A 24,460-nucleotide genomic window follows, 5' to 3' on the forward strand; every position below is an offset into this window, starting at 1 on the left:
GTAATTGTTTATAAAAAACACTTTTCATTTTATCTGGAGTATATATGAACAAATTTTTCGAGTTTGTGCTCAAGAACAAGCTAGATATACTTGACCTTTAGAGAAGCAGGAGTCTTGGAAGTTGATAACGCAATATTTTAATGTTTTTCCTTGTGCTTTGTTAATTGTAAAACAGTAGGCTAATATGATTTGAAAATGCAGTTTTTTAAATTGGAAGAAGTTGACAGTGTTAAATTCTTGGGACTAGAGCTTGATAGTAAATTTAACTGGGAGTAGCATAGCACTGAACTGCTGAAGTATCTAAGCAAGTCTCTGTATCGTACTCTGGTTACTTTCATTTCATAGCATCGTATGGGCTACTTCTCTGGGGCAACTCTTCAAGCCAAGCTGAAGTTTTCCAGGCGCAGATACGTGTAATTATCACATGCAACAAAGTGTATTGAACTTTTAATATTTGGTGACAAGTTTAATATCCTTTTAAATACAAATATGCTTAAGATTTCTGTTTTTGACCGATTCCACATCGACAAGGGTTATTTTGTTTGGGATCTGTGGAAGGCCATTAGCATGTCTGTTCTTATTTTGTAAATATTTATTGAATATTCTTGTTTTATCATACGTTCTACATCCCAGAGGATGTCCACACTATGTCTCAATTATAACGAAAAGTACATCTAATATCTAATTCTAACCCATATGCAGCCATTATTATAAGAAATTTTACAGTTCAACACCCCACTGTTAGACGTTGACATGACCACTGCCATAATGATAAATAATGTTTTGTGGGAAGCAGATGATGGAATGAAACCCTCACAGCCGACTGTGTCATATCGTCGGTGCATACAGCTACACACCTGCCGTGGTGCTTCAGTGCTGAATGGATGCTGTGAACCAAGTAGTACAGCCCATTTCGACCTCGTGCACAAGACAGTCATATTATGGTGACACTCCGTTACGCCGTCTAGTAGCTTCTCACTGTTCCACCCAAATGATTCCATATACAATTTACAGAATGCTGAAATATCATGGTACAATGTACATATTTCTTGCTCAGGTATAGTTCTATCCGTTGTTGTTGTTGTTGTTGTTGTGGTCTTCAGTCCTGAGACTGCTTTGATGCAGCTCTCCATGCTACTCTATCCTGTGCAAGCTTCTTCATCTCCCAGTACCTACTGCAACCTACATCCTTCTGAATCTGCTTAGTGTATTCATCTCTTGCTCTCCCTCTACGATTTTTACCCTCCACGCTGCCCTCCAATACTAAATTGGTGAGCCCTTGATGCCTCAGAACATGTCCTACCAACCAATCCGTAAGAACTCATAAACTGGCATCATGTCTCCTAGATGTCGACATTAGGTAGTGGCACTTCCACTTTTCTACGTCGTTTGAACGCTCCTCATGAACTGAGCGAGGCACAGGACTTTTCTAGTCACAAAAGTGAAGATTCTGCTTAATCTATGTTGTTCTGCTATATCAATCACTTATTACTGCCTATATTTTCGAAGCAAATGTGCTGTCACAAAACGTCACCCAACCTGTACACGCACTTTTTCTTTGTGAATTTTTTTACGTGGACAGTGATAAAGGTCTTCTCTAACTACATATTTTCTTTTTCGACAAAAAGAGACTTGAATAGTGTGCAAGTTTAAATTACGGCTAACTCTGTAAATATCTTTGTCAAACTTTTTTCTTTTGTGATGCTACCCTTTCTAGTCAATTTTATCCTTATCTGTTCTCCTCCTAGCTTCTATCTGTGCAGAAGCATGTAACTATATAAGTCAATGGATTAGTGATGGGCTGGCATGAGCCTAGACTATGTGGATTGTTCTCTTGGTGTGTTCTAGAACTTACGACGATCTGGAACAGACTAGAGTTGTGAACTGTCAAGTGAGTACAGTGTACCCAGATTTTGTGTGCAATAAATACTTTGTTGCATTATAGCAGGTTTAAGGCAAAGGTGACAGTTTTAAGAGAATAAGACAACGTCATGTGGATGAGATGTGGTCACGTGCATCTCTCCCATGAAAGTGTCTGAGTTAAGAGCCACTGTTGAATAGTGGGTTAAGATTTTTTTGAGTGTTCTAGAGCCTACGAACGAATATATATCGTAACAAGTATCTTTGAGTATTTTATTGACTTCATTCTAGAACAAACAATTTTATTGACGTAATTTTTAGACATAGATTGGCAAAAGTAATATATATATGAGATATAGAATTAGAGAGACCGAGCTGTTAACATGTAGCACCTCTTTCTACTTTTTCACAACTATGTAGTGTTGTAAGAAAGGAGGGACGATAAAAGTTTAATTCCTCATCGACGACAACGTCATTAGAAATGGAGCACAGGAAAGGATCAGAAAGTCAGTTGGGCGTATTCTCTAAAAAGGAGTTCTCTTAGAATTTACCTTCAGCGATTTAGGGAAAACCAGCTAAACCTAAATTTGAATGTTCGGACGGAGTTTGTAACTGCCGGCCTTTCGAACCCAGTACCTCAACCGGTGCACCTTGGAATCGACTCCACGACACAAAGGTAGCGTTAGGGAATCATCTAAACTATGAGAAAACACACAGCTTACGGTCTGAGCTGGGTTAAAACCGTCAGTATATCACGCTATTGCATTGATCAGATAACATTTTTTGGTGGAGAGAGGAGAGGTTGCAGGGGGAAGGGGGTTTGGACCACGAGGCAATTTTCTAGGATAGCCTACGGCTGGGTGTCTGAGGTATGACTTTTGAGGTTGAGCTTTATTGAGGTTCCAATATGTATACCACAAAGGTCTGTATCGACATTGTCTAAAATCATAGTAACTATTAGTATAACTTATATTATTAGGCATAAACACATATTCTTTGTACGCATCCCTAAATTGTCCAATCAACTGATCCATGTTAGGTTTCTAGTACCAAAATTCTTCCACTACAATAGCAGCTGCTGAAGAATTAATTTTGTTTCCATAAAATGTCTTTACAAGAATATAAATTCGTGCATCCGTATCAGCCACCAGGAAAGTAAGCCGGAGATTGTCAGGGTAGTGTCTGAAATGGTCCCAATTTTTGTAAAAAAATAATAACGCCGACATGAGCTTCAATAATACGGCTTTATTTAAAACGTTATATTACCCTTCCTCTCACCAAATGTTAGTGTTACAATACCAGTTGACCAGTTGAATTAAACTATTTCTCTCATGGAGAACCTGCAGTCAGCATATTTATTTTGGAGGCTGTAGACGCAGAGAAAGCCTCATTGGGTACCATACATTTCATCTCCAAAGTGTTTGTACACGCCCATGAGAAGTCGTGATTTGTGAAATATTTTGGTTTTTTTCCGCACACATTACCAAAATTTTTCTGATCGATTTTCGTCGTTCTCTGAAAGAACTCTGAAATACATTTCATGACAGATGGCGACAGATTATTTATTTAGTTCCGCACTTGAAGTTTTTGGTTATTAACGTTTTTAAAAATAAAGGACAAATCCATTTTTCTTCCAGGTCATTGTACTATTACCGACACTTATACCACTGTTAGTTGCTGTCGGCTGTTTCCCATTTTCAAGTGCTTAGTGCTCTTATAACATTACCAGCTAATACTAAATTAGTGATAAGCCGACAACGTAATTCCTGTGAAAGGGCTTTTATTTTGTGATCGTGATGGCATATAACGGTAGGGTATTGCACTAATTTTGTTGCCCTAAAGATTTCTACTGAATGTAAGCAATAGCAAGATAAACGGGAATCGAACCTATGTTCGATTGGTAATCAAGTGAACAATAATTACTTAAAAAGAAACGGTCGCCAGCCTAATTAGTCGAACTTGCACACAGTACTAGCATGGTTCATAAAGTAATTTAACTATTGGGGTTTGCTTTACTTGATACTAAACTTCCGTTTTGCTGGTAAGATACAAGACAGTAGCACAATTTAACAGCTGGTGTTTCAGTGATTTGACTTGAACTACAGAGGAGGAGTTTTAATGTTTTAACTTAACACTTACTATCTGTATAATACAGTAGGAAGATAACAATAATTGTAGGTAAACGATTGCTAACCGTGGAGCACCACTAACTTGGACAAGAGGTTCATTGATTAATTATAAAAAGTTACCACTATTGAAATAGCTATGAAATAATTTTATCTTTTGTACTGGTTATTATTTGCATTATCAAGGAACTTTCACTTCCTTGTATTATTTAGCTCAAGTGGAACATGCGATACCTGTATCTGGTACTGTTTGAATATTTGTAGCTAGTTGCTTATTCTTCCTTCTTGTTATTGCAATATGACATTTATATCTGGCCCAACTATTAGCATGGGGACCCAGAAACTGATTTACCTGTAGATTGAGATAGTGGCTGAACACTTCAGTCACAACACAATGTGAGAAACACTGTTAACTAAATAACAGAAGTTGTAAACACTATTATTTCAATAAGAAAAATCTTGGAACTGAATACTTTGACTGTCCACTAATGAAAAATCCATGGATTATTTCAAAACTTATGCTTAATAAATTATTATGTATTTTTCAACTCCACTAAGATTTTGAAGACTAGTGCTTACTCTATCTTTGCTCACCGTTTTCTGCTGTCGTTCTCAAAGACAGATGTCTATCACGCACAAGCCTCGGTCGCTCTCGTTCGATGCTCTCTGGGATTCTGCGTCTTGACCGGAACTTAGCTCGTCCTCGACACCGTGCTTTCGGTCTCTAATGCGTTTAAACCACACAAGTACACACTTTATAGATACAGCTTCAACACCGTACTCTTTCACTAGCATTCCTTGAGTCTCCGCAGCCGTTTTCTCTAATTTGAAACCTAACTTCATATTAACTCGTTGCTCCATTTTGCAATGACACGACTGCGACGGAAGTTTGCTGATGAAAGGCGGCTGACTTTGAGAATAACAGCAGAAGAGCTGAAGAAAAGCAAAGTTGGTGTAAGTACTATTTTTCACGAACATTCGCAGACATTTCGGTTTTCAACAACGCGCGACCACGATACTTCGAACGATTACGCAACAAGTGTTTCTTGACAATTGCCAACAACTTTATACACTGATGTCAGAAGTGTGTTGTAGCTGACGGTGATTGCTTTGAAATTCAGTAAATGTATTTTGTTTGTAACTCTGGTTTCCTTTATTTCCTGAGACCATTCACCGAACTTTTCAGCCGCATTTTGTACATCTCCATTCCATACGTTTCAAGGAGTACTTTGAAATTCAAAGTAAACTTGAATAGTTCTCGCTGCAGCGTATCACACAGTTAATCTATTAAAGAAAGCGTTATCAAAAGTCGTGTTTGTTTGGATCACACTACGTAGGGCAGCGGTTTTCGTAGTTTCGTTACGTGGTTTCTATCTAACACTACGTTCACATGCGAGACACCTTCCGAAAGACGAAAAACGAAATTCGGAAACAGTTTTTCGTTATGGTGTTCACGCGTCAAGGTCTGAAGCTGATTTGCTAGCCCAGTTGAATATGGCGCCTGAAAAAAAATAAAAAAAAACAGCTGTTGCATATCTGATTTAGTCTGCACAATCGCTATTTCTCTTCAATTAGACAAAGTGTACACAGCTCCAGTCTAATATTTCAACTTATCCTTCACTGTACAAAAAGCCACTCCGTTCATATTAGCAGAAAAATGTTAAAACAAAACATAGGGTAACAGCCCAAACAAGATTCAAAATGGATTGCGTTTACATGTGAGCGAAAATTGATTGAGGAATTGGAAAACCGGCAACTAAAAGTTGGTTTCCAGAATCGACTCTCAAGTGTTTACATGATCATCCAGAAGCTTTATTGCAAAATCGGTTTACTAAATCCGGTTTGGGAAGTCGCATATAAACAGGATGAAAGACCAGGAATTTATCGCAGAAACTCGAATACATCGACATGTTTCGCGATCGATACGTCTCCGTAGGATTGCAGAAACTTTGGTGTGTTAGTGCAGTACGGCCGAGTAGGAAGGCACACGTTTGCGCGGTGATAATAGGGCTGTTTACAGGAGACAATATCTGCACAGTAGTGGAAGTGAACAAACTGGAGCGGCTTCTATTAACCGCTCGTTGCACGGATCCAGAACTCTGATTCAGCAGAAATGAATCGCCGCTGCGGACCTGATTCCGATTTTCTATCGAGACGGTACAGACGTAAGTAAAGACTGTTCTTGGTTGGGGAAAGGAGAATATTTCTGGTGTGGTGCAGTAGATCCATTTATCAGTTGAAGTCGACGTATTTATCCTTCATTTAAAGTGTGTTTGTTAACATTGGTGCAATGTTGTGTGTGTGTGTGTGTGTGTGTGTGTGTGTGTGTGTGTGTGTGTGTGTGTGTGTGTGTGTGTGTGTGTGTCAAATATGAATATCCTCTATACTAATAGCACAAGGAACGCTAACAATTTTAACGGATGTACAGCTGTGAGAATTAATTTTCCTTTCGATAAATAGGGCCCGATATATCTTGCGAATTTGATTATACTTAATTGAATATCTTGTGCTACCTCTTGTCCCATATCATATTTTGTACATGCCAGAGACAGATTTTTGAATACGAAAATATGACTTTGTCTTACACTAGCTGTATAAAAGTGTCTGGTGATTATTCGGACACTTACATTTACTTGCGTTCTATGGGAACAAGGATAACTGCATTCTAAAGAAAGATAGGTATGTATCAATGTAGTGGTTGAAATACGGGTAGATATTGTTTCGTAAGACTTAAATAATTTTTCCAAGTACCTCCCGTATCTGGCTGAGATCATTAGTTAGAAGTTTGCAGTTGGGACCCGGATCGGAACGTTTTTTTAAGTCGAAATAAGTTAACAGTGCTTAATTACAAATGTCTCAGAGTTTTGTATTTTGTAAATCAACTGATGGTTGTCGCGGCTGTTTTCGAAAGCCAACGCAATTGTATGTGCTAGTGATAAGTTTGGTGAATAAGCTGTTTGATTTGTGTAGAAAATTGACTCCTGTCTTTCAAGTAATGTCGTTCTTAGCGCTGGAGAGTGTGGCGAGATACTGAAGTGGGTGTCGAATTCAGTTTCTTAGGTCCTGGATTCAGTATCCAGTGGAGCCTGGATTATAATTTCAAGTACTGCAGACGACTTGTTAAAGTAAAAATCAGTATGTTGTGCCGTGGCTGGGAGTCCAAGTGAACTGTGTAAGCATGTAAGTGGTTCAGTAATTAACTTCACAGGAAGGCGAGGGCACACTGCATGCTGTCCTGAAAGGAACCTTCAGCTTCAGTAGCGAAATGTAGACCGATGTTCATTATTAAAATCTATACTTTCACTTTCGCCCTCGTCTAGACAAAACCTTACCCCATCGCACAGGGTACTTCAGGAATAGCTGTAACTTCCCCTTTTCCTTTTTCATTGCAGTGTCTGAGGACTTTCGTTGGGTTTAAGACCAAATCTCTCTTGATACGTTGTTTCTTAACCTTTGTATGAATGTTTCTTGAAACACTGTCGTGGCCATCGTATGGAGACGGGTCTAGTGAAAATGAGCTAACAAAGTATATTCTTTTTTATGGGCTTCGTCATAATGTGTATGAAGTTATAGTTTTATTTCTGCGTTCCATTTTCAGATTTCTTTATACGTTTTTGTAATATGTCGTTTCTTTAGTGGGCTGTGAGATATTTTACTAAACTAGTGTAGGTCTAGTTGACATGGTAATGCATTGAAGTAACGGATACTTTGGACTGTTCTGTAATGGACCTACGTATGAATTTTAGTCTGTAAGGTTGCGATGAATGTAGTGCAGTGTACTCGAAGGTCTAAGTTGTTGGGAGGCAGCAGTCTGCCTTTGAAATGGCGAAAGGAGCTAATGCCATAACAGCCTTTTGCATATATGTACATTAAGCACTCGATATATACATTTGACCCTCATAACAGCTGTTTGCCCACTGTTCCTAATATCTCAGAAGCGTTAATTAGCATATTCGCCTCGAAAACCAGTTTCCAGAGGTCCTGTTAGTTCGTAGAATTGTTTTGCCAATGCATTCTTGTTATTTATAGCGTCCACGGTTCGTCGTTTAGGCTCGTATCTCCGTTACGCTAATGATGTCTTTGGTCTATTGGCACAGTAAGGTTGACATGTACCGCCCAGACATTCCAGTGCGCAAGAAAACTATTTACGAGTTACTTATTGAAGTGGCTGTGCCGTTACGAAGAAAGACACAATCTTCTCATTCTCAAAGAATTAGGCTTTCCAAGATCTTTCAGTTATTTTTCTCACTATGACCAGTATCGACAGGTCCATAGTCATAATTGGATCTTACAACATTATTTGAAGTATATGCGTGTTAAAACACTGAAACTCTTAGTGATGTTCCATCTAATTGTAAAATTTAGATCCCGTGCCAGCGAAGATCTGTCGAAACCGGTCGTAGTAATAAAAATAACTGAAAGAGATTTTGGCAAATTTCATTCTTAAAGAATAACACAATATCCAGGTTGCCCTCAAACACCCCCCCCCCCCCAACCCCACCCATGAGACTCGCTAATCTTTGGCGGGTTTGTACTTGGGTACCACAGGGCCCCAGCCTTAGCAGCATTTTCCCCTTCCGTGCTGCATGTCTGTCCTCTTGATATTTGAAATCCTGCTCACGTTTACAGAATAACACTTTGCTTTTGGAGACGGCTTCTTGTTACCATATGCAACAACTGCTTGCTGCCTCGCTTCTCCATGGCTACCCTGTTCGAGGCCCATCACACTTTGAATTCTTCCTGTGGTGTAATATATACACCAGGCTGCCCCCCCAGGGGGTCCACAACTCTTTTGTGGATACGTGCGTAGCGAGCACGGGACCCCGAGCTAATGTGGCCTTCCTTCCTTTCCGGGCTGCATACCTTCCCTTTCCGCATCCTTCCCCATCCCCCATCTTCGCACCCCCCTCACCTCTGGCTCTTTCCTTCCTTTTCTCCCCCTCTGGGGGAATGGTTTGTGCCTACGTACGGAGACGGACGCTTGTAAATGTACCACATTCTTCGCCTTCCTTACTTGTACGTCTTCGTCCTTCCTTTGTCCCTCTCTTTTCCTTACCTCTTCTCTCTACCCTTTTCTCCGCTGCGGCGTTTGAGACCTCTTCTTTCCTTTCCCTTTCTCTTTCTTCCTCCCTGTGCGTGTCTGAAGGCCGACCCACGCACTTCCATGCGTAGCCGGTGACGGGGTAACGCGTAATTCCCCGCCCCGGGTAGACAGGTAGGACACGTACGTACCCCCTGGTAACGGCCAGGCCCAGGGAGGGGTGATTACCCGAGCTGATACCTTCCGAAAGTGCCGATTGGTCCCTCCGTCCGTTTGTCGGGAGGTGTGACCTGAGGTGTGAACAATCACCTAAGGCGGGAGTGCCCTCAGAGAGGGCCCCCACAAGGGAGGAGCGCGCCATCGGAGACGCCGGTAATCATGGGGGATTCTTCCGCAATGGTTTCCTCATCTTCCACTATGTCTGCTCACAAACGTAAGTTCACTGAGTCTCAACCACAGTCAGTTCTTCCATCGTTGCCACAGTTCCTTGTTGTTTCTCGGTCTGACGAAGGTCACGACTTCTCCACAGTCAACCCTTTCATAATTCAGAAAGGTGTCGACGCAATTGCAGGTCCTGTAAAGTCTTGTTCCAGATTACGGAATGGCACCCTGTTGTTAGAAACACACAGTGCCCTCCAGGCACAAAAATTGCTGCGTACCTCAGTACTACACACTTTCCCTGTCCGGGTGGAACCGCACCGTACCTTAAATTCCTCGCGTGGAGTTGTTTATACACGCTCCCTCGATGGACTGTCTGACGAAGAAATTCAGCACTACCTGTCAGACCAGGGCGTAACGGCTGTTCATAGGGTTATGAAAAGGGTTGACACGAAGATCATTCCAACCCGCACTGTCTTTTTGACATTTGACAAAGTGCAACTCCCTTCGAAAATCAAAGCAGGCTATGAGATAATTTCCGTTCGTCCTTACGTCCCAAACCCTACGCGTTGCTATCGGTGCCAGCGATTCAATCACACCAGCCAGTCCTGTTCTAATCCGGCCAAATGTGTTACGTGTGGCAGGGATGCCCATGAGGGTGCTTGTCCACCTCCATCCCCTCGCTGCATCAACTGTATGGGTGACCACGCTGCTTCCTGTAGAGATTGCCCAGTTTTTAAGGACGAAAAGCTCATCCAGGAAATAAGAGTGAAGGAAAAGGTGTCGACCTTTGCTGCTCGGAAGTTGTTCGCCAGTCGACAGCCCACCGTGCCTCAGGCAGGCAAATACAGCACTGTCCTTGCTTCTCCTCGGCCAACAAAGGAGGCGGCCACGCAGACTTGCGACCTCACCTTTAGTGCCACGGTCGTCCGATCGGCCAGCGCAAAGATCGCCCGTTCAACTTCACCACTTTCGCCTGCCCACTCTTTGGCTCACCCTTCGTCGGGTTCTGCTAAATCTCGAGCCCAAAAGTCAGACACCAAGTCTTCGAAGAAAGAGCATACTCGTGAAGAGTTTTTACGTACGGCAACTTCACCACCATCGGTTCCTCCTTCCTCTAAACCTCATACTTCCAAGAAGGCTACAAAGAAACCCAGTTCCTCTCCTTCTCCGCCAAGGCGTGTCCCATCCACAGCGCCACCTGGCGGAAATCGCCCTCGGCCGTCTTCTGTGTCGCCGAGGCGCACTGCTGGTGGCCGGTCAACCGGCCGATCGCTGGTGGCAGGAGCTGCTCCTGACCAACCTATGGATCAGGATCTTCTGCCTTCGGCCGAATGCCGTTCCATGCTGTCGGTCGCAAGCTCTGAGCAGTCGTTGAGTTGACAGCACCCTTGGTCACATTCCTCCATTTTCTGTTCACCCTATGTCCATTATCCACTGGAATATCCGCGGCATTCGAGCCAATCGGGATGAATTGTCGATCCTCTTACGATCCTACTCGCCAGTCATCTTCTGTCTTCAGGAAACAAAGCTGCGTCCTAATGACTGCTTTGTTCTCCCTCATTTTCAGTCTGTCCGATATGACCTCCCCTCTGTGGAAGGCACTCCAGCCCATGGAGGACTCATGATTCTTCTCCATGATACTCTCCATTATCATCCAATCCCCTTAGACAGTTCCTTCCAAGCTGTCGCCGTCCGTCTTTCCCTTTCTGGATACACGTTCTCTCTTTGTACGGTATACATTCCATCGTCCACACCAATGGCACGAGCTGGTCTCCTTCATCTTCTTGGTCAGCTTCCACCCCCCTATTTGCTGGTTGGGGACTTCAATGCCCACCACCCGCTTTGGGGATCTCCACATCCTTGTCCTCGTGGCTCCCTATTGCTAGACGTCTTCCACCAAGCGGATCTAGTTTGCCTCAACACTGGGGTCCCCACGTTTTTGTCTGCCTCAACGACAAATTTATCTCATTTGGACCTTGCGATCGGCACTGTTCCGCTTGCTCGGCGCTTCGAATGGTTCGCCCTAGATGATACACACTCGAGTGACCACTTTCCATGTGTCCTTAGGCTGCAGCCTCAACTGCAATATATGCGCCCGCGACGCTGGAAGTTTGCCCAAGCCGATTGGACACTTTTTTCGTCTCTAGCGACATTCGATGACCGTCGCTTTCCCAGCGTCGACGATGAGGTCACACATATTACCGACGTTATTCTTACAGCTGCGGAACGTTCCATTCCACGCACCTCCGAATTGCCCCGGCGCCCCCCAGTTCCTTGGTGGAACGAGGCATGCCGTGACGCAATCCGTGAGCGGCGACGTGCCCTTCGCATTTTCCGTCACCATCCTACTTTAGCAAACTGTATCCGCTATAAGCAACTCCGTGCGCGATGCCGTCGCGTCATCCGCGATAGCAAGAAGGCAAGCTGGCAATTCTTTATTAGCTCCTTTAACACCTTCACTCCCTCCTCGGAAGTTTGGAGTCGGCTCCGACGGTTCTCAGGCGCGCCTAGTTTCTCCCCGGTCTCTGGGCTCACTGTCGCGCATGATACCTTAGTGGACCCCGTCGCAATTTCTAACTCATTGGGTCAGCACTTTGCTGCGATTTCGAGCTCTTCAAATTACCCGCCAGCGTTTCTCCCGAAGAAACGTGCAGCGGAAGTGCGACCTCTTGCTTTCTCCTCTCAAAATCGCGAAAGCTACAATACTGTTTTCTCCATGCGGGAACTCCAACATGCACTCTCTTCTTCTCGCTCCTCCGCCCCTGGATCGGATGGTATCCATGTCCAAATGTTGCTGCATTTATCAACCCATAGTCTGCGTTACCTCCTTCGCCTTTATAATCGAATTTGGACCGACAGTACCTTTCCCAGACGATGGCGGGAAGCTATCGTCGTTCCCATTCCGAAACCTGGAAAGGACAAACATCTCCCCTCTAGTTATCGCCCCATTTCCCTCACGAGTAGTGTCTGTAAGATTTTGGAGCGTATGGTGAATTACCGTTTAGCGTGGTGGCTGGAATCCCGCAGTCTTTTAACACCTGCCCAATGCGGATTCCGAAAGCATCGCTCTGCAGTTGACCATCTTGTTGCTCTCTCCACTTATATCATGAACAATTTTCTCCGGAAACGCCAAACAGTAGCAATATTTTTTGATCTGGAGAGAGCGTACGATACCTGTTGGAGGGCAGGCATCCTCCGCACACTGTTCTCTTGGGGCTTTCGAGGCCGGCTGCCCCTTTTTCTTCGCGAATTTATGGCAGAGCGAACATTTAGGGTGCGGGTGAACACTACTCTCTCCCGTACTTTCTCTCAAGAAAACGGGGTACCCCAGGGCTCCGTGCTGAGTGTTGTACTGTTTGCCATCGCTATAAATCCAATTATGGATTGTCTCCTTCCTGACGCCTCGGGCTCCCTCTTTGTGGACGATTTTGCGATCTACTACAGCTCTCAACGGACCAGCCTTCTTGAACGACGTCTTCAAGGATGTCTCGATCGCCTCCACTCTTGGAGCCTCGAAACCGGCTTCCGTTTTTCTCCCAGTAAGACCGTTTGTATTAATTTTTGGCGACGTAAGGAGTTTCTTCCGCCCTCCTTACATCTAGGTCCTGTCAACCTTCCGTTTTCAGACGTCACTAAATTCTTGGGTCTTATGTTTGACAGAAAACTGTGCTGGTCCTCCCACGTTTCCTATCTTTCGGCTCGCTGTCTGCGAACGCTCAACGCCCTCCGTGTCCTGAATGGTACCTCCTGGGGAGCGGACCGAGTGGTCCTTCTCCGCCTCTATCGCGCCTTAGTGCGCTCGAAATTGGACTATGGAAGCATCGTCTACTCCTCTGCTCGGCCGTCTATTCTTCGGCGTCTCGACTCTATCCACCACCGTGGATTACGTTTAGCGTCTGGAGCTTTTTACACTAGCCCTGTGGAAAGCCTTTATGCTGAGACTGCTGAACCTCCGCTGTCCAATCGGCGAGCGGTCCTTCTGAGCCGTTATGCTAGCCATCTGTCTTCCATGCCTGCTAATCCAGCCCATGCCCTTTTTTTCGACGCCTCATTTGATGTAGGGTATGCAGGCCGCTCCTCCTCCCTACTACCCCCGGGAGTCCGCTTCCGTCAACTGCTCCATTCTCTTTCCTTCCGCTTTCCTAAAACCTTCTTGACAACTTGGGGTACAACACCGCCTTGGCTTCGTCCCCGGATCTGTCTGCTCCGTGATCTTTGTCAATTTCCCAAGGATGGTACGCCTTCACTTGTTTATCGTCGGGCATTTGCTGCTCTATGTGCACAAATGACAGACGCCACCTTTATTTACACCGACGGCTCGAAAACATCGTTGGGTGTAGGGAGTGCCTATATTGTTGGCGACGCCCCAACTCACTTTCGGCTTCCCGACCAGTGTTCTGTTTATACTGCGGAGCTTTTCGCTGTTCTCCAGGCTGTGCACTACATCCGCCGCCATCAGCGGATACAGTACGTAATCTGCTCAGATTCTCTCAGCTCTCTCCTCAGTCTCCAAGCTCTTTACCCTGTGCACCCTCTGGTCCACCGGATTCAGGACTGTCTGCGCTTGCTCCACCTGGGGGGCGTCTCGGTGGCGTTCCTCTGGCTCCCGGGACACGCTGGTATCTGTGGGAATGAGGCGGCTGATATAGCAGCCAAGGCTGCAGTTTCTCTCCCTCGGCCAGCTATTCAGTCGCTACCCTTCACCGATCTACGGAGCGGTTTATGTCGCAAAGTTGCTCATTTATGGCATGCGCATTGGTCAACACTTCCCCGCAATAAATTGCGGGAAGTGAAAGCCCTTCCTTGCGCTTGGACCTCTTCCTCCCGAACGAGTCGTCGGGAGGAGGTAATTTTAGCTAGACTCCGGATAGGGCACTGTCGTTTTAGCCATCGGCATCTTTTAAGCGGCGATCCTCCCCCACTCTGTCCCCACTGCTCTCAGCTGTGGACGGTAAGACACCTTTTAATTGAATGCCCCTATTTTAATCCGTTACGCTCCCGTCTACGGCTATCGCCTGATCTATCGTCGATTTTAGCAGATGACACGCGCTCAGCCGACCGCGTTCTCCAGTTTATTAGTGACAGTGAAATGACGTCAGTCATTTGAAGTTTTATCGGGGACCATCAACCCCTCTCTGTAGTGGACTTTTAAGCCTTGTTTCTGCTTTTCGTGTCCAATTTTTTGAGTTTTGTTCCCATTTTTGCTGTTTTCCATTTTCAGTTTTTATTCTTTCCTCAGTCGCGGACCGGGCGCTAATGACCATAGCAGTTTTGCGCCCTAAAACCAAAATAAAAAAAAAAAAAAAAAAAAAAACCACCAGGCTGCTCGATGGTCTAACAGGTCGAAATCCAATCAGTGTCATTGTCGTCCATTGTGTATTGAAAAAGGTCAATTCTTCCTCAATGCCCACCTGCACTCTTTTCTTCACCTTTGATAGTGGTGCTGCTGTCAAATATCAAAGCAGGCTATGAAATTAACTGTCCAGCCATACATTCCGAACCCGATGCCCTGCTACCAGTGTGATCGGTTCAATCATACTAGAATATCTAGTCGATACCCAGCCAAAGGTGTAACTTGTGGCAGGGATTCACACCAGGGCGATTGTCCGCCTCCTTCTCCCGGCTGTATCAACTACAATGGTAGTCATGCCGCCTCCTCTTTGGATTGTCCCATGTATCTTGATTAGTGGGCTGTCCAAGGAAAAAGTGGCTTTCCCAGTCTTGTTAGCCCTCTCACCATGAAGGACATGGCCACGCAAACATCAGAAATCAAATTGACCTCAGAGGTTGTGAAGTCGCCCAGTGTCAAGGTAGCATCGCCATGTTCCCGTCCAGCTGTGCAGCCAACCGTCAAACTCTCGCCTCGAAGGGCGAAGCCACCAATTACACAATCAGTAGACAGGAAAGGACAGAAGGAATACTTCCATGAAGACTTCCTCCGTCCTTCCAGCCAAACACCACCCGAGTCTTCCTCTAACCAGAAAGGCTCGAAGTCCGCTAAATACAAACGGTCTTACCCTTCGCCAACTCGAAGATCGTGTTCAGCGGTGTCGCCACGTGGTACATTAACCCGGCTGGCCTCTGTCTCGCTCGTGCACACCACCAACCGTTTAGTGTCGGTCTCCATAGCCCGACCGCACAAGCAAGCCGATGCCTCTGTATAGACCACATAGTGCAGCATCCTCCTGCCTCTGCCCTGTAGTGACTCCACACCGGCTGTCACTCAGCGGCCACCTAGTTGACACCCCTACATCTCTTCCTCCTCATGACTGTCCTCCAGTGGAACGTTTGCTGCTTTAGGTCCCACAAAGAGGACCTACAGCTGATTTTCGCATTGCAGCTTCCCATTGTACTCTACCTTCAGGAAACGAAATTGCCTCCTCACTACCGATTTGAGCTTTCACGTTACTTACCAATTCGTTTTGACCTTCCCCCTGAGGTTGGCATTCCTTCTTATGGGGGCGTCATGCTGTTCAAGGGGATGACGTTCATAGTCAACCCATTTCCGTGACTGCCCGCCTTCAAGCTGTAACAGTTGGCCTTTTCCTTCCCCACCTGACTTTTTACCTCCGTACCATTTATGTACCTCCCTCATTCGATGTCACCAGGGCAGACGTCCTTGTTTATTGAGCAGCTACCTCCCCATCTTTGCTACTCGGTGACTTCAGTGTGCATCATTCCCTTCGGGGTTCTCCCTTAACATTGGAGCACCCACTATCCTTTCCGACACCTAGCAAACCTACTCCCATTTGGATCTCTCCTTTAGAACTACCAAGCTTGCCATCATCTTGAGAGGTCCATTCTTTCTGACACCTACTCGAGCGACCATTATATGTGTGCTATCCGTTTAACTCCTACCCCACCTGCGTGCATGCCAAAGCGGCGGGTTACTAAGGCTGATTGGCAGTTTTACTCCTCCCTGGCGACCTTCGAAGAACAATATATCCCCAGTTGTGATGACCAGGTGGACTATCTCACCAACACTGTCCGTACTACTGCAGAACGCTCAATTCCTCGCACCCCTCAGGGGATCCACAACTCTTTTGTGGATACGTGCGTAGCGAGCACGGGACCCCGACCTGCTGTGGCCTTCCTTCCTTTCAGGGCTGCATACCTTCCCTTTCCGCATCCTTCCCCATCCCCCATCTTGCCCCCCCCCTCACCTCTGGCTCTTTCCTTCCCTTTCTCCCCCTCTGGGGGTATGGTTTGTGCCTACGTCCGGAGACGGACACTTGTAAATGTACCACATTCTTCGCCTTCCTTACTTGTAAGTCTTCATCCTTCCTTTGTCCTTCTCTTTTCCTTACCTCTTCTCTCTACCCTTTTCTCCGCTGCGGCGTTTGAGACCTCTTCTTTCCTTTCCCTCTCTTTCTTCCTCCCTGTGCGTGTCTGAAGGCCGACCCACGCACTTCCATGCGTAGCCGGTGACGGGGTAACGCGTAATTCCCCGCCCCGGGTAGACAGGTAGGACACGTACGTACCCCCTGGTAACGGCCAGGCCCAGGGAGGGGTGATTACCCGAGCTGATACCTTCCGAAAGTGCCGATTGGTCCCTCCATCTGCCCCCCAGGGGGTCCACAACTCTTTTGTGGATACGTGCGTGGCGAGCCCGGGGACCCGAGCCATTGCAACCTTCTTTCTCTCCCGGGCTGCATTTCCTTTCCCTTCCCCTCCATGCTCCTTTCCCCTCGCCCAATCCTCTCCCACTATTGGTGTCCTTGCTTATGTTGGCCCCGCTATCCTCCTGGTTCTGTTGGTTTTACACTCCGGCTTTATTGCGTAATCGTCTCCTCCTTTTGGCGTTCCTTGGTCCCCCTCTGGGGTTTGACCTCCATTCCAAAATTTCTCCTCCATAGTGTGAGCCATTTGGGGAAGAGCACCTTACCTAGTGTCTCCGACGTGCGCCCTCCTAGTACATTCCACCTTTTCTTTCACGTCGTTGTTTGATGCTAGGGTGCATAGCCAGCACGGTAGCCAGCCCGTGTGGTGGGGTCGCTATGTACCCTTTTGGTTGAGCCCCCTGAACACACAGGGATCACACTTCTGATACCTGAGCTGTGACCTCCTCATGCATGCCTTGGAGTGGTTGCTCGTCATACTGGAGCATCGGAACTCCCGGCAATGGCCGCCGTGCCAGACGGCCCTTGCTGTGGCGCCCGTGAGGAGAGCCCCTGATCGGAGTGGGTGGTATCAGGGCGGACGCTATGCAGATGAAACGCATACGGGTCCAAAACTCTGGCCGTTCTGCGGCCGTCTCTCTGCGTGGTACTGATTCCTCAAGTGCTGCTTCTCTTGCCCCTTCAGCCTTCCCTTCCATGGCTACCCCCTGGGAAGAGGGTCAGGCCCGTCGTCTAGGGGCAAAACCTTTCCCCCGTTATCTAGTTTGCACCAGGACTGATGGAGATACTTTCACCAGTGTCAAACCTTTATTCTTTGTGGAACACATTGAAGACAAGTTCGGCGAAGTGGACTCCCTGAGCAAGATGCGGTCGGGTTCGTTGCTGATAAAAACCGCTTCAGCTGCCCAATCTGCGGCCCTTCGTGCCTGTACCCATCTTGGCACAATTCCTGTGTCCATTACCCCTCACCAGTCTCTAAATATGGTACAAGGTGTGATTTTTCACAGGGACCTCATCCTTCAAACTGATGAGGAACTTCGGGACAATCTCGGACGGCGGGGTGTTCACTTCGTTCCGCGTGTTCAGAAGGGTCCTAAAGATAATCGTATTGATACTGGTGCCTTTATCCTGGCCTTTGAAGGTGATACCCTTCCTGAGAAAGTTAAGATTATGGTCTATCGCTGTGATGTGAAGCCGTACATCCCACCTCCTATGCGGTGTTTTAAGTGCTTGCGCTTTGGCCACATGTCTTCTCGTTGTTCCCAGGACCCTCTCTGTGGTGACTGTGGACGTCCCCTCCATGAGGGGAGTCCTTGTGTTCCCCCTCCTGTATGTATAAATTGTCATGGTAGTCATTCTCCACGTTCACCAGATTGCCCAGTCTATAAGAAAGAAAAAAAGATACAGGAGTATAAGTCCCTCGATCGTTTAAGCTACACAGAGGCCCATAAGAAATATGCACGACTGCATCCTGTGTCCATGACATCTAGTTATGCCTTGGTTACATATTCACCCCTTCCTCCCCCTTCCTTACCCCCATCCCGGACCCCACTCCTCCCCCCCTCCCCTGCAGCTCCCACACTTTCTCTGGGCGCTGCTCCCCCTCCCCAGCCGGAGAAGTGTCCCACTTCGGCGTCTGCCGGTCAAGGGCGCCTCTCCCGGGATGCCCCTCCCCGGCACCTTCCAGATCAAAGGTCTGCTGCCGCGCGGCGACCGCGAGAGCCGCGGTCTGTCGGCCCCCAGGTCGCCCGGTCTCTTTCTGTTCCTGATCGTGCTGCAGCTGGCTCCTTTATGCCACACAGCCCTCCTCGATCTCAGCCTGAAAAGAAGAAGAAACATAAGTCCCGGGACAAAGAGCCTCTGGTGTCACCGGAGGTCCCTTCCCCGACTTCACGACCGGATTCTGACCTGTCATTCATGGATGTCGCCCCCTCCTTGTCGGTGACGGGTGGGAACCCGGCGGTATGACTGGATTTAGCGTGTTCAGCCCTCATTTAAACCACCGTTCTGTGGTTCTCCAATGGAATTGTAATGGCTACTGTCGTCACCTTCCGGAATTGAAATCTGTTCTTTCGTCCTACTCTGCAGCTTGTGTGGTTCTCCAGGAATCTAATTTTACTGATGCTCACTCACCGACCCTCCGTGGGTTCCGTGTTTTCTGTCGAAATCGGGTCGGACCCTTGCGGGCTTCTGGTGGCGTTTGTACGTTGGTCCGTACCGACATTGCTAGCACGTGGATTCATCTCCAAACTACATTGGAAGCGGTTGCTGTTAGGGTCCACTTAGACTCTGCAGTCACGGTTTGCAATCTTTATCTCCCTCCTGACAGGACTCTTACACCTGCTGCCTTAACCACCCTTCTTCAGCAACTTCCTCCTCCCTTCCTCCTCCTTGGGGATTTTAATGCTCATCATCCTTTGTGGGGCAGTGCCTTTCCATCTAGACGCGGTCTTCTTATAGACCAATTTATTGCAGACCACGACCTGTGCCTTCTTAATGATGGCTCCCCTACTCATTTCAGTGCCTGTCATGGTACCTTTTCTGCCATTGATCTTTCTCTTTCTTCTCCCTCTCTCCTCCCTTCATTACACTGGTCGCCACACGACGACGTTTGTGATAGTGACCATTTCCCGCTGATTATCACGCTCCCTTCCCGCTCCCCGATGGACAGGTTACCTCGTTGGTCTTTCCACCGCGCCGATTGGCCTCTATACACTGCACAGGTCGAGTTTTCCCCCTCTTTGTCGGGTTGTATTGATGACGTCCTACGTGACGTGTCTGACGCGATTGTTCGCGCTGCTAACCTTGCTGTCCCGCGCTCATCTGGATCATTTCGTCGCCGGCAAGTCCCGTGGTGGAGTACGGCCATTGCCATCCGTGATCGCCGTCGAGCTTTGCAACACTTTAAGAGGCACCCATCCGTAGCCAGCCTTACTACCTTTAAACGCCTTCGCGCTAAAGCCCGTTATTTAATCAAACAGAGCAAGCGGATATGTTAGGAACGATTCGTTTCTTCCCTTGGTTCCACTGTCCCTCTGTCACGGGTATGGGCTACACTTCGCTCTCTCCAAGGTTGCCATCGACAGTCCATCCTCCCAGGCCTTCACCTCCCAGATGGCATTTGTACGGACCCATTAGTTATCGCGGAACATCTTGCGACCCATTTTGCAGTGGCATCAGCGTCAGCTTCCTATCCAGCTGCTTTCCTTCATCAAAAACAGCAGGCTGAAGCTCTCACCATATGTTTCACCACTTGTGAGTCAGAATCTTATAACGAACCTTTTACTGAATGGGAATTTCTTTCTGCTCTATCTTCTCATGATACGGCCCCTGGCCCAGATTCCATTCATAACCAACTGCTTCAACATCTCAGTGCTCCACAACGGCAACATCTTCTTCGGGTGTTTAACCGTATCTGGCTCCAGGGTGACTTCCCTTCTCAGTGGAGGGATAGCATTGTGGTTCCTGTCTGTAAGCCTGGTAAGAACCCCCTATCTGTTGACAGCTATCGGCCAATTAGTTTGACCAATGTTGTTTGTAAGTTACTTGAACGGATGGTAGCCCGTCGGCTCACTTGGGTCCTCGAATCTCGGGATCTATTGTCCCCTTACCAGTGTGGCTTTCGAGAGGGACGATCTCCAATCGATCATTTACTTCGCTTGGAATCCGCAGTTCGGCAGGCTTTTTCCCAGCGCCGCCATTTGGTTGCAGTGTTTTTTGACCTTCGCAAGGCCTATGACACGGCCTGGCGCCATCACATCTTACTAACCCTTCATCAGTGGGGTCTTCGGGGCCCACTCCCGATTTTTATCCGCCAGTTCCTGATCCATCGGTCATTCAGAGTTCGAGTTGGTACTGCTTTTAGTTCTCCACAGACCCAGGAGACGGGCATCCCACAGGGTTCTGTCTTGAGTGTCCTTCTTTTCCTCGTCGCTATCGATGGACCTGAGGCCTCTGTCGGTCCCTTGGTCGCCCCTGCCCTGTATGTGGATGATTTCTGTATTTGGGTTAGTTCCTCCTCGATGGCATCTGCAGAACGGCAGCTCCAGGTGGCTATACGGCGTGCCTCTGCATGGACCCTCTCACACGGGTTTCAATTCTCTCCTTTAAAATCGCGGGTGGTCCACTTCTGTCGCCGTACTACGATCCACCCTGATCCAGAGCTCTAGCTCGCTGCACAAAGATTACCTGTGGTTCCACAGTTTCGTTTCCTGGGTCTTCTTTCCGACAAGCTCACTTGGCTGCCCCATATCAGACTCCTGAAGGTAGGATGTTTCCGTAAACTCAATGTCCTTCGCTTCCTTGCCCACTCCTTTTGGGGTGCGGACCGTTCCCTCCTCCTCCGTCTTTATCATGCTCTAGTTCTGTCTCGTTTGGACTATGGTTGTCAAGTTTATGGTTCAGCTGCTCCTTCCACACTGCACGTGCTGGATCCAGTCCACCATCGTGGTATCCGTTTGGCCACCGGTGCCTTCCCTACTAGCCCTGTTGATAGTCTCCTGGTTGAAGCTGGGATCCCACCCCTTTCTGTTCGGCGGTCCCAGCTTCTGGTGTCTTATGCCCTCACTATCCGTTCTTCTCCCACTCATCCTTCCTATTCTGTCCTGTTCCCAAACCATGGACGTCGCCCACCCGACTCCCGCCCTCGGGTGGGTTTACCGGTTGGGCTGCGCCTTGCGTCTCTTTACCGTGATTTTCAGCTTCCTTCTTTGTCCTGTCTTCCTCGCTCCCTCCCCTCCACCCCTCCTTGGTTAGTTCCTCGGCCTCGAATTCGGATGGATCTCCGCCGTGGTCCGAAAGATTCCACCCCCCCGGTGGTGTTCCGTTCCTTTTTCCGCCAAATTTTATGGGAGTTTCGGGATGCTGTTGTTGTTTGCACTGATGGCTCTAAATCTGCTGATCATGTTGGGTATGCCTTCACGTCCTCTGTTGGAACGGAAAATCATCTGCTGCCACCTACATGTGGGGTGTTTACTGCGGAATTGATGGCAATTTCCCGGGCCCTTACCTTTATTAAACAATCCCAACACAACCGCGTTTTGTTATGTACGGTCTCGATGAGTGGCCTTCTTGCTATTGACCGGTGTTTTTCGCGCCATCCATTGGTCTCTGCCATCCATGACCATCTCGCTGATATTCACTGTGCTGCTTGTTCCATTGACTTCCTATGGGTCCCTGGCCATGTGGGTATCCCGGGAAATGAGCTCGCTGGTCGTTTGGCTGGGGGAGCAGTTACTTACCCCCCGTTTTCTGTAACCCCTCCTGCAGCGGATTTACGGCTTCACATCAAATCCCACTTCGCACAGTCATGGGCTAATTCTTGGGAGGCTACTCCACTGTCTAATAAACTTCGTGCAATTAAGGTGACACCAGGCCCATGGCGTTCTTCCTTTCGCCTCTCCCGAAAGGACTCGACCACACTGTGTCGTCTCCGCATTGGCCATACCAGGCTGACCCATGGTTTTCTTTTGCGTGATGAGCCACCCCCGCTATGTGGTTGTGGAGCCTTCCAGTCAGTGGCCCACATTATGGTTGAATGCCCCCTTCTTTTGGCTCTGCGTGCTAAGTACAGACTCCCCCACACTTTACCTTTGATGTTGACTGACGATTCCCGGATGGTCTCTCTGGTTCTCGGTTTCCTCCGGGAGAGTGGTTTTTATTCTCAGTTTTAAGGTTTTTAATCTCTCTGGTGTTGGGGCAGGGCGGTGAGTGTTTGGGTGTCTCCCACTGTAGGCAGTGTTCAGCGATTCCCGATTCACCTCCCTGACCGGAATCCTCTTTTCTTCCCCTTTTACTCTTTTTTAACCCTTTTTTTAAGGCTTGGTTGGTCGGTGTCTCCCACTGTAGACAGTGTTCAGCGATTCCCGATTCACCTCCCTGACCGGAATCCTCTTTTCTTCCCGTTTTACTCTTTTTAACCCTTTTTTAAAGGCTTGGTTAGTCTTTCTATTCCCATACGTATTTTCTGCATTATAGCAGTTCTACCTTTTAAGTCACAGGTGGTCTTGCCTATGCTGCTTCAACATAGTGTTGGGTTCGTTCTCTTGCCGACTTCCCTCATTTGTTTTTGCCAATGACAACGTGACTGCCCTTTTACGTATTTCCCTTTTTCCGTTTTATTGTTCTGACTTTTCTGAGATGTCTCGTTAGCAGAATGGAGTATATTTGAAACAAGGGACTGATGACCTTGCTGTTTGATCCCTTAAACCTCAAACAAACAACCAACCAACCAACCAACCATCCCTCCGTCTGTTTGTCGGGAGGTGTGACCTGAGGTGTAAACAATCACCTAAGGCGGGAGTGCCCTCAGAGAGGGCCCCCACAAGGGAGGAGCGCGCCATCGGAGACGCCGGTAATCATGGGGGATTCTTCCGCAATGGTTTCCTCACCTTCCACTATGTCTGCTCACAAACGTAAGTTCGTCCCCCTGCGGGTTCGGGGGTAAGAATAGGCCCGCGGTATTCCTGCCTGTCGTAAGAGGCGACTAAAAGGAGTCTCAAATGTTTCGGCCTTATGTGATGGTCCCCTCTCGGGTTTGACCTCCATCTTTCTAAATTATTCCGAAGAGCGAGCCAATTGGGGAAGGGCGCCTTACGTGGTGCACTGTATCCGTCGTGCACTTAGACCTTTAGCCGGCTTTCTCGTCGTTGCAATGGTGTCCCGCTCGTTTTCGATCTCTTGGGCGATTACCACGCTGCACTCTGCAGTGTTTCTTTTATCTGCGACGACGACTTTGGTCAGTTTTGCACCTAAGATCCAGCACGGTAGCCAGTCTGTTGTGGTGGGGCCGCCATGTACCCTCTTGGTTGTAGCCCCCTGACAACACAGGGATCGCTCTACTGATGCCTGCGCCGTTAACTCCCCACGTATGCCAAGGAGTAGATGCCCATCTCCTTGGGGCATCAGGACTCCCGGCAATGGCCGTCCTGCCAGGTGGCTATTGCTGCGGCTGGGTGGCGCCCGTGGGGAGGGCCCTTGGTCGGAGTAGGTGGCATCAGGGCGGATGACCCGCAATGAAGCGTGGTACATCGTCTCTCGCTGGTGGGCCTCCACCAGCAGTCTCTAAGCGATCGAGGTCTAACCTCAACGGGAAGAAATTTGATCCGAGATCGTTTCCCTCCCTCGCTACTCCATGGGAGGAACGTCTTGCTACAACAGGCAGTGGAGAATATTCACCCCGGTACCTCGTGTGTACACGGGTTGATGGAGAATCGTTTATGTCGACAAAGCCCCAGTTTTTTGTGGAGCATTTAGAGGACAAGTTCGGGGAGGTGGAGGGCTTGTCCAAGATGCGCTCTGGTTCTGTGCTCATCAAAACGGCATCCTCTGCCCAGTCACGGAGGTTGCTCAATTGTGACAAGTTGGGGGATGTTTCAGTTAGCATCACGCCGCATAAGAGTCTCAACATGGTCCAGGGTATTATATTCCACAGG

The sequence above is a fragment of the Schistocerca nitens genome, chromosome 6, assembly GCF_023898315.1.
Source record: "Schistocerca nitens isolate TAMUIC-IGC-003100 chromosome 6, iqSchNite1.1, whole genome shotgun sequence".
NCBI classification, from domain to species: Eukaryota; Metazoa; Arthropoda; class Insecta; order Orthoptera; family Acrididae; genus Schistocerca; species Schistocerca nitens.